Source organism: Acomys minous, assembly GCF_964271855.1.
Source record: "Acomys minous genome assembly, chromosome: 14".
Taxonomy (NCBI): Eukaryota; Metazoa; Chordata; class Mammalia; order Rodentia; family Muridae; genus Acomys; species Acomys minous.
In genome coordinates this window covers 37706815-37720328 of record NC_140496.1, presented here as the reverse complement: position 1 = coordinate 37720328, position 13514 = coordinate 37706815, and positions in this window count along the sequence as shown.

Below are 13514 nucleotides of genomic sequence, written 5' to 3'. Positions count from 1 at the left end.
GATAGGGGAAAGAATGTCAAGTGTTGCGGTTTGTGTGGCTGATGTCAGCCTACTAATAATGTCTTGTCCTTAGTTAGAGAGGGTGGGAGAGACACTGGAAGTGCAGTGTCCCTAGGGTTGCAAGACAAAAAAAAAAAAATGTTTCAAATGCTGAGTTCAGCCAGGTGGGGTGGCAGGCACCTTCAGAGCCAGGTTGGGAGGCAGAAACAAGAGGATCTCTGTGGGTTCAAAGACAGCCTGGTCCACATAGCAAGTTCTAGGCTAGCCAGGCTTCGCAGTGAGAACCTGTCTAAAAAAAAAATTAAGCGGGGGTTTGGTAGTGCCATCCTGTAATACCAGCACTTGGGAGGCTCAAGCAGGAAGAAGCCAAGTTCAAGGCCAGCCTGGGCTACACAGTAAAAACCCTATTTCAGAACTTGACAGGAAGGAAGGAAGGAAGAAGAAAGAAAGAAAGAAAGAAAGAAAGAAAGAAAGAAAGAAAGAAAGAGGAGGAAGGACTTGCTCATACCTGCTCTCGGTGTCTCACTTACTACTAGTTGTCATTTTTTAGTAACTGTCACCTAGCCGACTCCACAACCAACATGACCTTACCTTCTATTATTAATACTTCATACAGGTGGCCTGAAAATACAAAAGCGAATAAAGGTATAAAATTAAGAATCCCCCACCACAAGAAAACCTACAGAATCAACTAAGCTGGGCTCACAGGGCCTCACAGAGACTGAACCACCAACCACAGAGCCTGTATGGGCCTCACCTAGGCCCTCCACACATAGGCTACAGTTGTGCAGGTTGGTCTTCCTGTGGGACTCCTCACAGTGGGAGCAGGGGCTGTCTCTGACTCTGTTGCCTGCTTTTGGGACCCTTTCCAACTACTGGATTGCCTCATCTAGAGTGAATAGGAGATGTGCCTAGACCTGCTACAACTTCATATGCCATGGCTGGTTGATCCTGCCATTTTCTGGAGAGAATACTAAGAGTGGATATGGGGCAGAGGAAAGGTTGGGCGAGGGACTGTGGTCAGGATCTAAAGTAAATAAATAATTTTTTTAAAAAAATTAAGAGTCCTCTCTGACCATTTATGTTTTAAAGACAACTACCATTAAAAAATAATAAGTACAGAACCACATATGTGTTGTTTTTGTTCTTAGTTTAGAAAACTGTAACCATGGAGACTATCCTATGGCTTGCTTTTTTTTTTTTTTTTTTTAACTATATCATACATTGTGGAGTCCTCCAAGGCTGCACATCCTACTCTGATGCGCTGCTTTTGACAGCCAAGTGGATCTGCCTTTTCAGGGGATCCTGTTGATGGATATGCGGGTTATTACAGATGGTTCCGTGTTACACACATGCTTAAATGAGCAGCCTCTTGCATATGCATCGGAACCTGCTTATAAGACTATCCACACGATGAATTCCTAGATTTTGAATTTCTCAGTCAGAGGAGATGTTCAATTATAATTGTAGCAAATATTGCTAAATAGCTCTTCCAAATGCCCTTACCAGCTTCAGCTTCTGCCAAAAGTTGTGACCACATCTCATTAGTCTGGTAGGTGTAGCCATCTGCCTTTGTCAGTTTTTGTTTTTTAATTGCAGAGTATGGCTGACTATCTTCTTGTAGGAGGATTGGCAATTTATAGTTCTTGAATCCCCCCATGTGTGTCTGTGTGTTTGCTGGTTTGTGTGTGACAGGTCTCACTGTAGAGCCCGGTTTGACCCTGAACTTGAACCTAGGATACTTCAGCCTCATGACTACATGTGTCCACTACCAGGGCACACTCCATTTTAACTAAAACTCAGGAAGATGCTACTGCAGAATGTTCATCAAATAATGTCCCTGATGTTACCTAGAGCTATTGTTTAAGGGTTCCCCAGGGCTTGCAGAAGTCCGAGTTCAGTGAACGCCCATCAAGGGTTTACATTGCTAACATAGATGAATGAGGCTGAGGTGGTCTTATAAATACACTGCAAGAACCAGTGGTTGCTCCTTTCCCCTTAATTCATGAAACACAATAGTAGGCAGAGTCACCCCAAAAGCGATTTAATGTCCAGAGGGAGGAGAGGTCCGGTCACACAGAGACGGCTGATGGCCTTGCAGATTACTCTTGGGACGCTCCCCGCTGCATCCTGAAGAGAAAAGCAGATGCTAACAATGTATTTTTACCTGAGCTTCTAAATGGTGCCACTGTTCTGAAGAGATTCTTTCTCTGTGTCTAAAGAGTGGCTGGATAATGGTGCTGCAATGAGATGACAACCTCCAGCAGGTGTGAGAAAACAGACGAGGCTGATCTAGTACCTTACCTGTGTAATTAAAGGACTTTTTATCCATCCTTAACTCTAAACATGCATGACAGTCCCCTCCAGAGTATTCCGATGACTTCACCACCTGCACCCTACTTCAGACCCACTAAGGAGTATTGATATCCTTTCATGCCATGCCCCCAGATGTACACAAATGTGTGGGCCTCTTCAATGGGAGCAACCTCTATGGTTTAGGTGAATTTTCAAGGCCTTCTGAAGATATTAGCTAATCGAGGGACTACTCTCCCGAAGCATCATGGGTATTTTTTTTCCACAACCTGTCTGTCCAACCTGTGTTTGGCACAGTGTATATTAGGAAGTGTATAAGTGTATGTGCATGCAAAAGAACTAGCCATGTGGAACACAGTGGAACAATCTAGATTCAAATTCCTAGGGGTTCCCGAAACAATGCATATGAAAGCAAAGCAAAACAAAACATAGTCTCTTATTCTACTAAGGGGGATCAAAAGAGAAAGTCGGTTGGGCAATTTAGGAGTCTTTAAAATGGGCTTATGTACTGACGTATAGGTTCCATTTTCAGAAGTCGCACATAGGGAGAAAGATGTAGACATGGATGAGGGCATAGGGAGAAAGAAAGATGTAGGCATGGAGGAGGAAGCCCCTTGAAGCATTATTTCTCCCACAACACTGAAAACAGTTCCTCCAATGAGCACCTACTCAATTAGTATCACAAGGGAGCATTCTGTAGCCATTTATATTAGTGTAATTAGAAGGCCAACCTACTGATGTTAAATGGGAGGCATAAAATGTTCAAACTACATTTTCAATAAAGTGATGAGGTGTAAAGTTGTACATGTAATAAAAACCCCACTTTTCTATAAGTGACATAATAGTGCTTTGTTATTAGTTGCATCATCATCGTTATTATTTATAACTACTGCTACTACAACTACTTTTACTGTAGCACACACCTGTATATCCTAGTAATTGGGAGACTGAGACAGGGGCATTACTAACTAAAGACTAAATCTGAGCTACCTGGTCTAATCTGAGCTCCATAAGAACACTGTCTCGGTAATTAAATAAAAACAAACAAACAAAAACACCCAGAAAAACAACAACAACAACAACAACAACAAAAAACAAATGAATAAAAGTCTCTTCTAGTCATAGTTTACCCATTTTGTCAGTATTACCTTTACAAACCCCAGGTGTGTTATTTTGTGCTACTTCATTTTTTAAAATGGAACCATCAGGACTCATTGAGGTGAGTAATATGCCCAGGGATCACACAGCCAGTCAGTAGCACACCTGGGTATTCAAACCCACAGTTACAGAGAGAGCTTGCCCAGCGGAAACAGCTGGGGAGCAGAGCTAGAGTCATTGAAGCCACCCAGACCCTGGCTGGGAGGACATTTCCTCTGCTCCTATACACAAAAGGTGCAAATGAGCAAAACTGCATAAGGATGAAGAAAGAGTAGGAATTTCAAGGGATGGGGGGAGGACAGAAGTTCTCTCCTGTTGGAAAAAAAATTGTGGGCAAGCTTTGATGAGAGAAGCTTCTCTCTGCAGAGGGCAGATGTAACTACAGAGACGTTTCAAAGGGCTGAGACTAGGTGACTGTTTAAAAATCATCCATAAATGAAGCATCTGTGTCCCCCCACCCAATACTCAGAGAACATAGTGAAAGAGGAGGCAGACAGAGTATAAGGGCATGGGGGAGGGGTGGGTGGAACAGAATGCTATCTTCCTGGCAAGACAAGGCTGCAACTTCTGGAACTCACAAAAGCTGTGAGATCTCCTTGAGATCTGCACAAGATTGAGCCCATCATTAACCTCGTGCCATTGCAGAGTGTATGCGGAGAGGGGAACTCATGGGGCCCCCTCACTTTCAGAGGCTCTACAGACCATGGTTGCTGACAGTGGAGAGACATTTTCTTCATTGATGTAGCCACTGGAAATGTGCTCATCCTCCTGTAACCCTAGGGAGACTCACTGGGAGAATAGTACAGCAAAAAAAAAAAAAAAGGGTAGATAGGAAACTAGTAGGGAAGAAGAAATCAACAGAGATGAGAAGAAGAAGAAGAAGAAGAAGAAGAAGAAGAAGAAGAAGAAGAAGAAGAAGAAGAAGAAGAAGGAAGAAGAAGAAGAAGAAGAAGAAGAAGAAGGAAGAAGAAGAAGAAGAAGAAGAAGAAGAAGAAGAAGAAGAAGAAGAAGAAGAAGAAGAAGAAGAAGAAGAAGAAGAAAGGATATGGGATATGGGGCGGGGCTTATGATCAAAAGGCATTGCATGCATGCATGGCAACATCATAATGAAACCCATGTTTTATGGAATTAATATATGCTAATAAAAACATTAACAATAATTAAAAAGTAATTGTGATCAAAGTAGAAAAAGACAAAGAAGCCAATGAGAACTGAGACTGGGAGGCTGGGTAAGGTTAGGTAGCCACCACTTATATGATGCCATAAAGAGGAGGGTGTCTACAAAGGAGTGTTCCCTTAGCCCTCCCTGTCTGTAAAGTCTGATAAGCAGGTACGATTAGGTAAGCTTCAAACACCCATAACACTCTGCGTATTGGTGGAGTGTAGTGGAAGTTTCGGTTTCTTTAACAACTCAGTTATGTTACATAAATATGTTTTTGTTTTAATCCCAAGTGTGGAATATGAGACTGCCTTAGTTGATCCACAGCTGATAACTGCCTCATGCAGTTTGGAAAGGGGCATGGTCTTTGCCAACTGGAGATAGTTTAATTCTGAGGAATCGGAGAAGATATAAATATGAGAGTGCAGAGAGAGAAAGGATGGTTTCAAGGAGATGGATAAAGGAGGAAGAAGGCTACTTGTTTGTCCTGTTATCCTGAAGACTAAGATTGGTCTATGACCAATGACCCTAATCAGCCAGAACCAAGTCTAAAGAAGTCTACGTCCGCTTTTCCTTCTTCTAACCTTCTTCCTATCCTACCTAGAGTTAGGGGGTTGGAAGTGAGGTAGAGGCTTAAGGAACCCCAAATAAAGTGAAGTTTAAAGCTAGTGCCTGCAGTGGAGAGATAGAGCCTCTGGAGTACAAGAGAACCTTCAGAGTTGACTGTTTGGAGCTTGATAGAACCGAGATGCTGAAGGTCTATGATGGTGCTGGACTGCCAGTCAAGTCAAGTTCCTTGGGGGTCACTAGTTGAATGGATCACAAATTCATGCACCTGGCCCTGGGCTCTTCCCTCTGGCCTCCTCCCTTGTGTCTTCTGGATTCCTGTGGCCCTGAGCATCCCTCCCCCCCCTCCACCAGCCAATGATGTGAAGTTGTAATCTCCTCTGCCACCAAAGGACTGGTTGGTGGCACTGTGGTAAGACTGCTTGGCAAAGAAAACTGTTGGTCCTGGGTTAGAGAGCACACATTAAAAGAAACACAGCTGTCTGAGCCTCTTTCAGGAGCAGAGTCATTCAAACCAATGCAGCGTGTTGAAACCATCACCTAATAAAAATGCTGTCAGGATCAGCAGCTGGTTTAAAACTGATATGTAAATGTATACTTCTGAAGTAATAGAAGGTACTAAAAACCAAAGTTAAAATGGGCTCTATTCAGTATTTGGAGTATTACCACTCTATTTTACTCTCTTGTGGTTTCAGTTTAAAACAAAACAAAACAAAACAAACACCCTTCTTGTCTTCATAGGCTTTTTCCTTTTATTACTGACAAAACGTGGTTAAATAAATAAGGTTTTGCCCTACATTTGCTTCTTTTAACACATGCACTCAGTATTTTCACAAGTTCACACTTAGAATTGTAGCGCAGGACCACATATGAGCCAAGAAATGACTGTCTTTCACAACCGTTCTACAGCCAGAACTCTGAAATTAATGAGTTCAATAGCAATTTTTTTCCTCCCCTGGACACTAACCCCTTTCTCTCTCTAGATATAACATATGCTATCCAAGGCTCACAAGGAAATTACGCATGGGCAGGGACCCGGATGAGAGAGCCCCACCGTAGAAGCTGCTCTGCCACAGTAAGGCTTCCTGTAACTTTTTTCGCCTCTTCATTATTGCAGAACATAATTCATTCCTCCCTAAGTTCAAGTTGCATATTACAGCACGTTAATGTTGGTCTTCCTTTATAGCAACCTATCATGTGGTTAGCATCCTCATTTGTAACCTAAATTACTTTTATCTCTCCAGTCATTTCACCTAACTACTTTGAATCAAACGGGAAAATGGTCCTATATCCCAAATTGCTGATATATGCTCTAGCAAGAGTTCGTTGGAGTTATATTACCCCTTTGAGAGTGGATATCCATCTCTGAGGACGGTGGCCCTCCTGAATCTGTAACACCATGTTTTGTCAAAGTGTCCTCCCTCCATTTAGAAGTGCATAAAACTGAGGACCAGCCTTTCCTCATATAAATTGGCAGGCAAGCATATTTAAGAGAGGAAGGAGATGGAAGGATCCCACTTCCTGCCCGCCTGTCCTTGTCCTGTTTGGCTGTTCAACAGTGGCCTCCTTTCCATTCTTTAATGAAAAGTGTCCTTTGTGTGTCCTGTGTCTTACTTCCTGGAGTGTTGCCCCCTGCCCACTGCCTTGCCTCCTCTTTCAAAATCCAATTCAGTCATGGGTTCCTCAGCCTTCTCCATCAGACCATTTGCTCCAGTATATAATCTTGACCAGAGTGATCAACCAAATGTGTTTGACACACATACTGTTACCTGCCTCTTTCCAATACTTCAGACTTTTGTTTTCCCTTATCAACCCTTGTAGACTAGAAAGAAAAAGTATACGGCCTTTGCAAGCGGTACAATCCCATGGAAAAGAGAGCTCTGGCATCTTAGGCGGGGAGGATGGGATTGAGTGGGTATGAACAAAACTTGAAAAACTCTTTAAGCTGTTGTGGAGGCCTCTACTCCTCAGAAGCCCCCAAAGAGATGGCATTATACCCTCAAGGACTTGTACAGTGTTTCTAGAGAATTCCTTAGAGACCATTAGCAGCATATCTCTGCCCCTTTGAGACATCACTGCACCAAAGGAAACTGACCACAGTCAGTGATGGAAATTGGGAGACTTTTTTAATCACTCAGGTACATTAGAACAGCCTATGTCTAAGGCGCCCAGGAGGCAGAGTTGGCTCCAATATGGGTGGAAATAGAACTTCCAAGCTGCCCAGGCATGCAAGGACATGTACATCCCTCTCTCAGATGTCACTGCACACAATTAAGTGCACAGCTGTTCTGTGAACATGTAGAACAACAGTCCTCAACCTGTGGGCCGTGACCCCTTTAGCAAACCTCTATCTCCAAAAAAAAAAAAAAAAAAAAAAAAATTCACATCACTGTTCATAGCAGTAGCAAAATTACAGTTATGAAGTAGCAACAGACATTATTTTATGATTGGGGGGAATCACAACAACATGAAAAACTGTATTAAAGGGTCCCAGTGTGAGGAAGGTTGAGAACCACTGATTTAGATGAACATTTAGGTGTCGTGTCTCTCATCATTGAAAGTGTAGGCAAATGTCATCTCCCAAGAAAGCCCCCTTTGTCCCTGTCCAGCTTTTCCCCATATTTCCATCAGAGAAAATACTATTCTGACTTCTGGTCTCTCCCACTATGTTATCTGTCCTTTAGCACCATGTAAACGGAACCATATACTATGCGATATTTTATACCCTGACTGACTTGTTCTCACGATGTCCTTGACGCTTAATCCTATTTCTGCCTTACTTCTTTCGCTGTGCATTCCTTCAGCACACAGATTTACCTCAATTTTTCTATCCATTTTCTGGCTGGTAATCAGGTAAACTGTTTGGGTTTTGTTTCCTTTCTGATTTATGGAGACATGCCACCGTGCAGCCCAGCCTGGTGTTAAACTCAGGGTCCTCCTTCTGTGTCCTCCCGAGTGCTGCCTGTGAATAAAATCAAAACAATCATTCTACACAGGTCGTTCCACACACACTTACACATACATGTAAATACACATATACATATAAACTAGTCACTCCCCACCTGAAAGCTACACAGCTCCGTTTTTGTATGTTGCCTGTAATCTGTCTGTGATAAATTTTTGCATATGATGTGAACTATGCATCGAAGGTTGGTTTTTAACCTGAATCCAGGTTTAAAATGGGCAGCTATCCAACACCCTTTGTGAAAAAGGTGTTCGTGGCACCTTTAAGCTGACTGATGTTTGCTTCAAAAATCAATTCAGTGTGCTGTGTCTTTTCTGGGACATTTTTTTCTTATTCGATTGAATTTCTTGTCTGTCTTTTCATCAGTCAGTGTTACACTGTCTTGGCTATTGTAGAATTATAGTAAGCTAAAATAAGATAAACCAAATCTTCCAATTTGGTTCCTTTTTTATATGATTTGGACTATCTATGGTTTTTTTTTTCATTTGTGTGTAAATTTTAGTAGCAGCTTATCTATCCCTATCAAAAACGCATGATAGATTTGTGATTGGAATTACATTAAATCTTTATCAGTTAATTTTTGTAAAATTTAATATCTTTTACAATATTGAGTCTTCCTACATGAGCAGCAGGTAAAATCCTATTCATCTAAGTCTGTGTTTTCCTCACAGTATTTAATAGATTTACAAGTCGAGATCTTGTATTTTCATTCATTTTATTCCTAGAAATGTATTGATTTGGGTTTGAGGTGTGTGTGTGTGTGTGTTTTTGTGTGCATGTGTGTGTGTGTGTGTGTGTGTGTGTGTGTGTGTGTGTGTGTGTGCAAGTATAGGACCATGTTGAGCATATGGAGGTCAACTTTACGAAATTGGTGCCACCTTGTTTATTGAGACTGCCTCTCTCTTGTTCCTGCCACAGTGTGGCTAGCTGGCCCTGCCACCCTGTGCTACTCATGGCTAATGCCCCCCCCCACCGGGGTTCCAGTCACTGCTCCTGTCTCTATCTCCTCCCTTGTTGTAGGAGGGCTAGGATTATGCATGTGTTCTGGCGTGGGCTTTTGTGTGTATTCTGGGAACCAAACTTAGGTCATCAGGTCTGCACAGCAAGCCTGCATCTACCCACTGAACAGTGACACCCGCCCCACATTTGCTGTTTTTATGTTTGTGTTCTCATTGCTGTGACTAATTACCTAACAGAAAGAAACACGTGAAGGGAGGGGCTACTTTGCTTTCTGGTTTCTGGGGCTGATGTCCACTGTTACTTGGCCCTACATGCTTAGAGAGAACATCATGTAATCAGATTTGTGTTGTCTTCTCTCTACTGAGAAAGCAACGTTTGAGGTTTCCAACTCCGACTGTGGGGTCTACTCAACTTCCCTCTTCATTCAGTCAGTTCTTATGGCAGGACTTTGATGCGCAATTAGCAGACACACAGACTTTTAAGATTGCTGTAGATTCTCAAAAAATGCCATGTGATCATGAAATGTCTTTCTTTTGTGGAGCAATGGTTCCTGTTTTGAAGTTCATTTGGTCTGATAATCATACACATACATCAATTTCTTATGGTTCTGTATTAGGCAACCACCTACAAGCCAGAGTTGGATGGCACTGCGGTAAGACAGCTGCTGATGTCAGGCCCAGAGTCCAAAGTCCAGAAACCCAAGAGCTTGAAAGTCTGAAGCCAGAAGCCCCAAACTCCAAACCACAAGAGAACTGAGCCTTCCTTTCCCTTTTTTTAGAGTCTTTGACAAATTAAAGGACTCTTCTTTACTAAATGTACTGGTGCTACTGACCCACCTCCACACACATGTCCAATAGTAATGTTATCCTAGCTCTCTGAACATCTCTTCCCCTGATTGACACATAAAATTAGCTATCACTGTGTGTGTGTGTGTGTGTGTGTGTGTGTGTGTGTGTGTGTACACGTGTGTATGCCCGTGTGTATACATTTATATGTGTGTATGTGTGTGTCCTGTATTTATTTGTACATGAGTATGTATGCATTTGTGCATTCATGAATGTTCATGTGCATATGTGTTTATGTGTGTATATGTATGTGTATGCATATATGTCAATGTATGTGCTGTGTGTACATGTGTGCCCGTGTCTCTCTGTGTACATGTGTGTTTTTCCCATGTGTGTGCATACACACATATGTATGCATGTACATATGTGTGTGTATGTTTCCATATATGGACATATGTATAAGTATGTGTATGGTGCATATGTTGTGTGTATATGTTCACACACCTATTTTCTAATTTTGCTCCAGTGATCAGTACTCATTAAATGAGAATGAGATGGACTAGCAAGCAGCTACCTACAGCTGACCCAACCAGTCCTTCATGGCAGAACACCATGCGCTCTCACAGGACCAAAATCAATTGCATGCTGACGGGGGGGGGGGGGGGGGGGCCAATTGGCGAAACTCAAGTTCGCACTGTGATACTGAAGATTCTGCCTCTTGCTTTGGTTGCTTTTCTGCTCCATCTACAATTCAGTTACTTCTCCATCTCATAGCCACCTGCCTCCTCTGGCTCTGCTGTCAGGCTCGCCTTTGAATATTTAAAGTTCTGCAAACACCTTGCTCCCATCGAAACTCTGTGAATCAAGCTCTTTGGAGAACTTTCTGTGCACAAAGTTGAGGCTCACTGGGTCAGGGAAGGACCTCCTGATTCTGGAACCATCCTTTCATCCCTTGTGCCCTCTCAACACCTTGAGGTAGATATAGAACCACAGCACCACCCTTCCGTACAGAGAGTCCCTTTCTTTCCATCTTGATCTGAAGATTTCACTTGACTATGGCTCCCAGAGGCCTTGGTGGGAAGGTGCACATAGACTTACAATTCTGCTCCTACATGCATATAAAAACTGTATGAAAAGAATATAAGGGAGAGTATGGGAAACAGATTTCTCGGTCTCTGAAAAAATGTTTGTAAATAAATAAGGGAAGAAAGCTATAATTTTCAGTATCAGAGATAACAGATTAAACTCTTAAATTGGATAGATGTAGAAATAATTATAGATATGTGCCTATACAATGACTAGTGTATACGTACAATAACATATACATTGATGCTTTATATATAATTGGGTATATATACATTAATGCATATGCATATGTGCTCTTCTCGCTCTGCCCACTGAGAACAGCTACAAGCAAAGGCATTCCAGGGAGCAGTGAGCACATCTAGGATCCAGACCTTGGTTTCTAGATCTATTATTCATTGAGAGGAAACGGGGCCCCCAAAGAAACAATTGATTCTAGGAGTTAGGCACAGAAATCACAAAATGATCTTGACCGCAAAGTATTCTCAGAAGTTCGGGAGTGCCCAAAATGCAACAAGGGAGAAAGTGTGTCTGAACAACACAAGAACCAATCCCAAGGGACTCTGCAAGGCCAAGTCTGAGCAACTTAAACAACAACAATGCTAGATAGAGTTGACTGTGCCACAGAGCATATGGCACATATACATGGGTCCATACAGATATAAGCCAATACTCGAATAGGTGAGTATATGGGGAAAAGGAAGAAATCTTCCACATTGACGGTCCAGATTTGATGTGTAGATACAGCACAATCCCCATCCTTTGAGTGTGGACTAGATTTAGCTCTTTGCTTACAAATTATAGGCTATGAGAAGAGGAAAGCAACAGAGAACATAGCATGCACACACATACACACACACACACACACACACACACACACACACACATATATATATATATATGAAGCACAAGGCAAACATTTTAATAGCAGTGATGAATCAATAAGATACGGCATGATAGAATACCATACAATTCATACAGTAGAGCATATTATAATAAAAAGAGATTAAAATATGACTCCAGCTCTGAAATTGCCCTACATGTGAGACTATGACTCCCTCTGGGCCTCAGTTTCCTCATCTATAAAAGGATAGAAATAGCTGCTCTCTTCCATAGCCTGACTGATTTGGAATCGATGTGGTGGATGGGTGGACCCTCTGGAGGAGAGCCACAGTGTTCAATAGGGAGTTGTGTATGTGTTGGTTAGTCACTGGCGCGTGTTCTCTGAGAAACTGGTAATGAGACAAGTTTGTTGTTCTAGCACCGTAAAGCATACTTAGATAAACCTAGGCGGGACAGTGCAGTCAGTCTGTGTGGTCTCCAGGTGCGTTCGGGAAGGCCCGGTACTCATGGAGTGTATGAAGCAGTCGCTAGTGTGGCACAACATACAGTTCTGCTTTTTTTTCTTAATGAGTATGAAGGCATGCTAAAGTCATGATGGAAAGTAGAGCCAGTGGCAGGGTTACTTATCAGTGGTACCAAGCGTTGCATATGGTACACAACCGGAAGTGTTGTACGCCAAGAGGTTTGTCTGCAGCACCATCCCCATAGTCACCTGAGTAAGGTGTTGCACTACTGCGCTACAAGGCTTCGACCATTGCAACACCATGAAGGGGAACTTCGGAACTGAACTGTCTCTCTGCGGGACCACAGCAGTAGACACAGCTTTGTTGTCACGGTGAACATCATGTCTGAACCCCTGCCCTTTCCAGCTCCCAGAATTTAGAAGCCCCTCAATGCTCCCAAGTGCATCACTTGGTCCTGGTGGGGTTGTTTTCCTGTTCTGAATTATTTCACGTAGGATTTATTATGTCTGGCAGCTCCCGGGGTGAGATTATCCAGGCCTCTTGTCCTGTGTCGCAGAAGCCCATGTATCTACTCCTCCAACTCAATGTGAGGGCTAGGATACAGGGAAAGGTGTGATCAGGGTGTGATTGATGGGTTGGTTTTTTTTTTTTTTTTAGCCACTTTGGGCTTCTTCATTAGTAAAATGAGTATAATATCATCATACATCTCACTGGTAACTCAACAGCCCACTCAATAAACTGCCCGACACATAGCAAATGATTGATCAATAAATATTCAAAGATAACAAAATGAGGATCTAGCTGCCTGTCTGGAGAAATTCTCGTTGCTAAAAAGTGCACACCAAACCCATCTCCCATCCTAGCTAAATAGAGTCAATGGCGTCTATAGAGACCTCAGTGATGAAATGGGAGACAAAGGCCCCCTAATCATCTCTGCTGTTTGGGGTGGGGCTGGGACCAAGCCTAGAGTCCTAGCCTTGACATTTGGGTCCACTGCCTCCCAAACAGCTGCTCCTCCACTGCCTGCCACTCACAGGCTGGATGGGTCAGGGGAGGTACATCTGAATGGGTGACCCCTGGGACCTAAAGGTCAGACATAGGCTGGGAAGGGGAGGGACCAAAGGAGCAGCAGCTGCTGTGTGCTGGGCTGGGTTCTCAGGGGATGACTTGTTTCAAATAAAATGATCTTAATTTAGTGGATCTATATTCTATGCTTA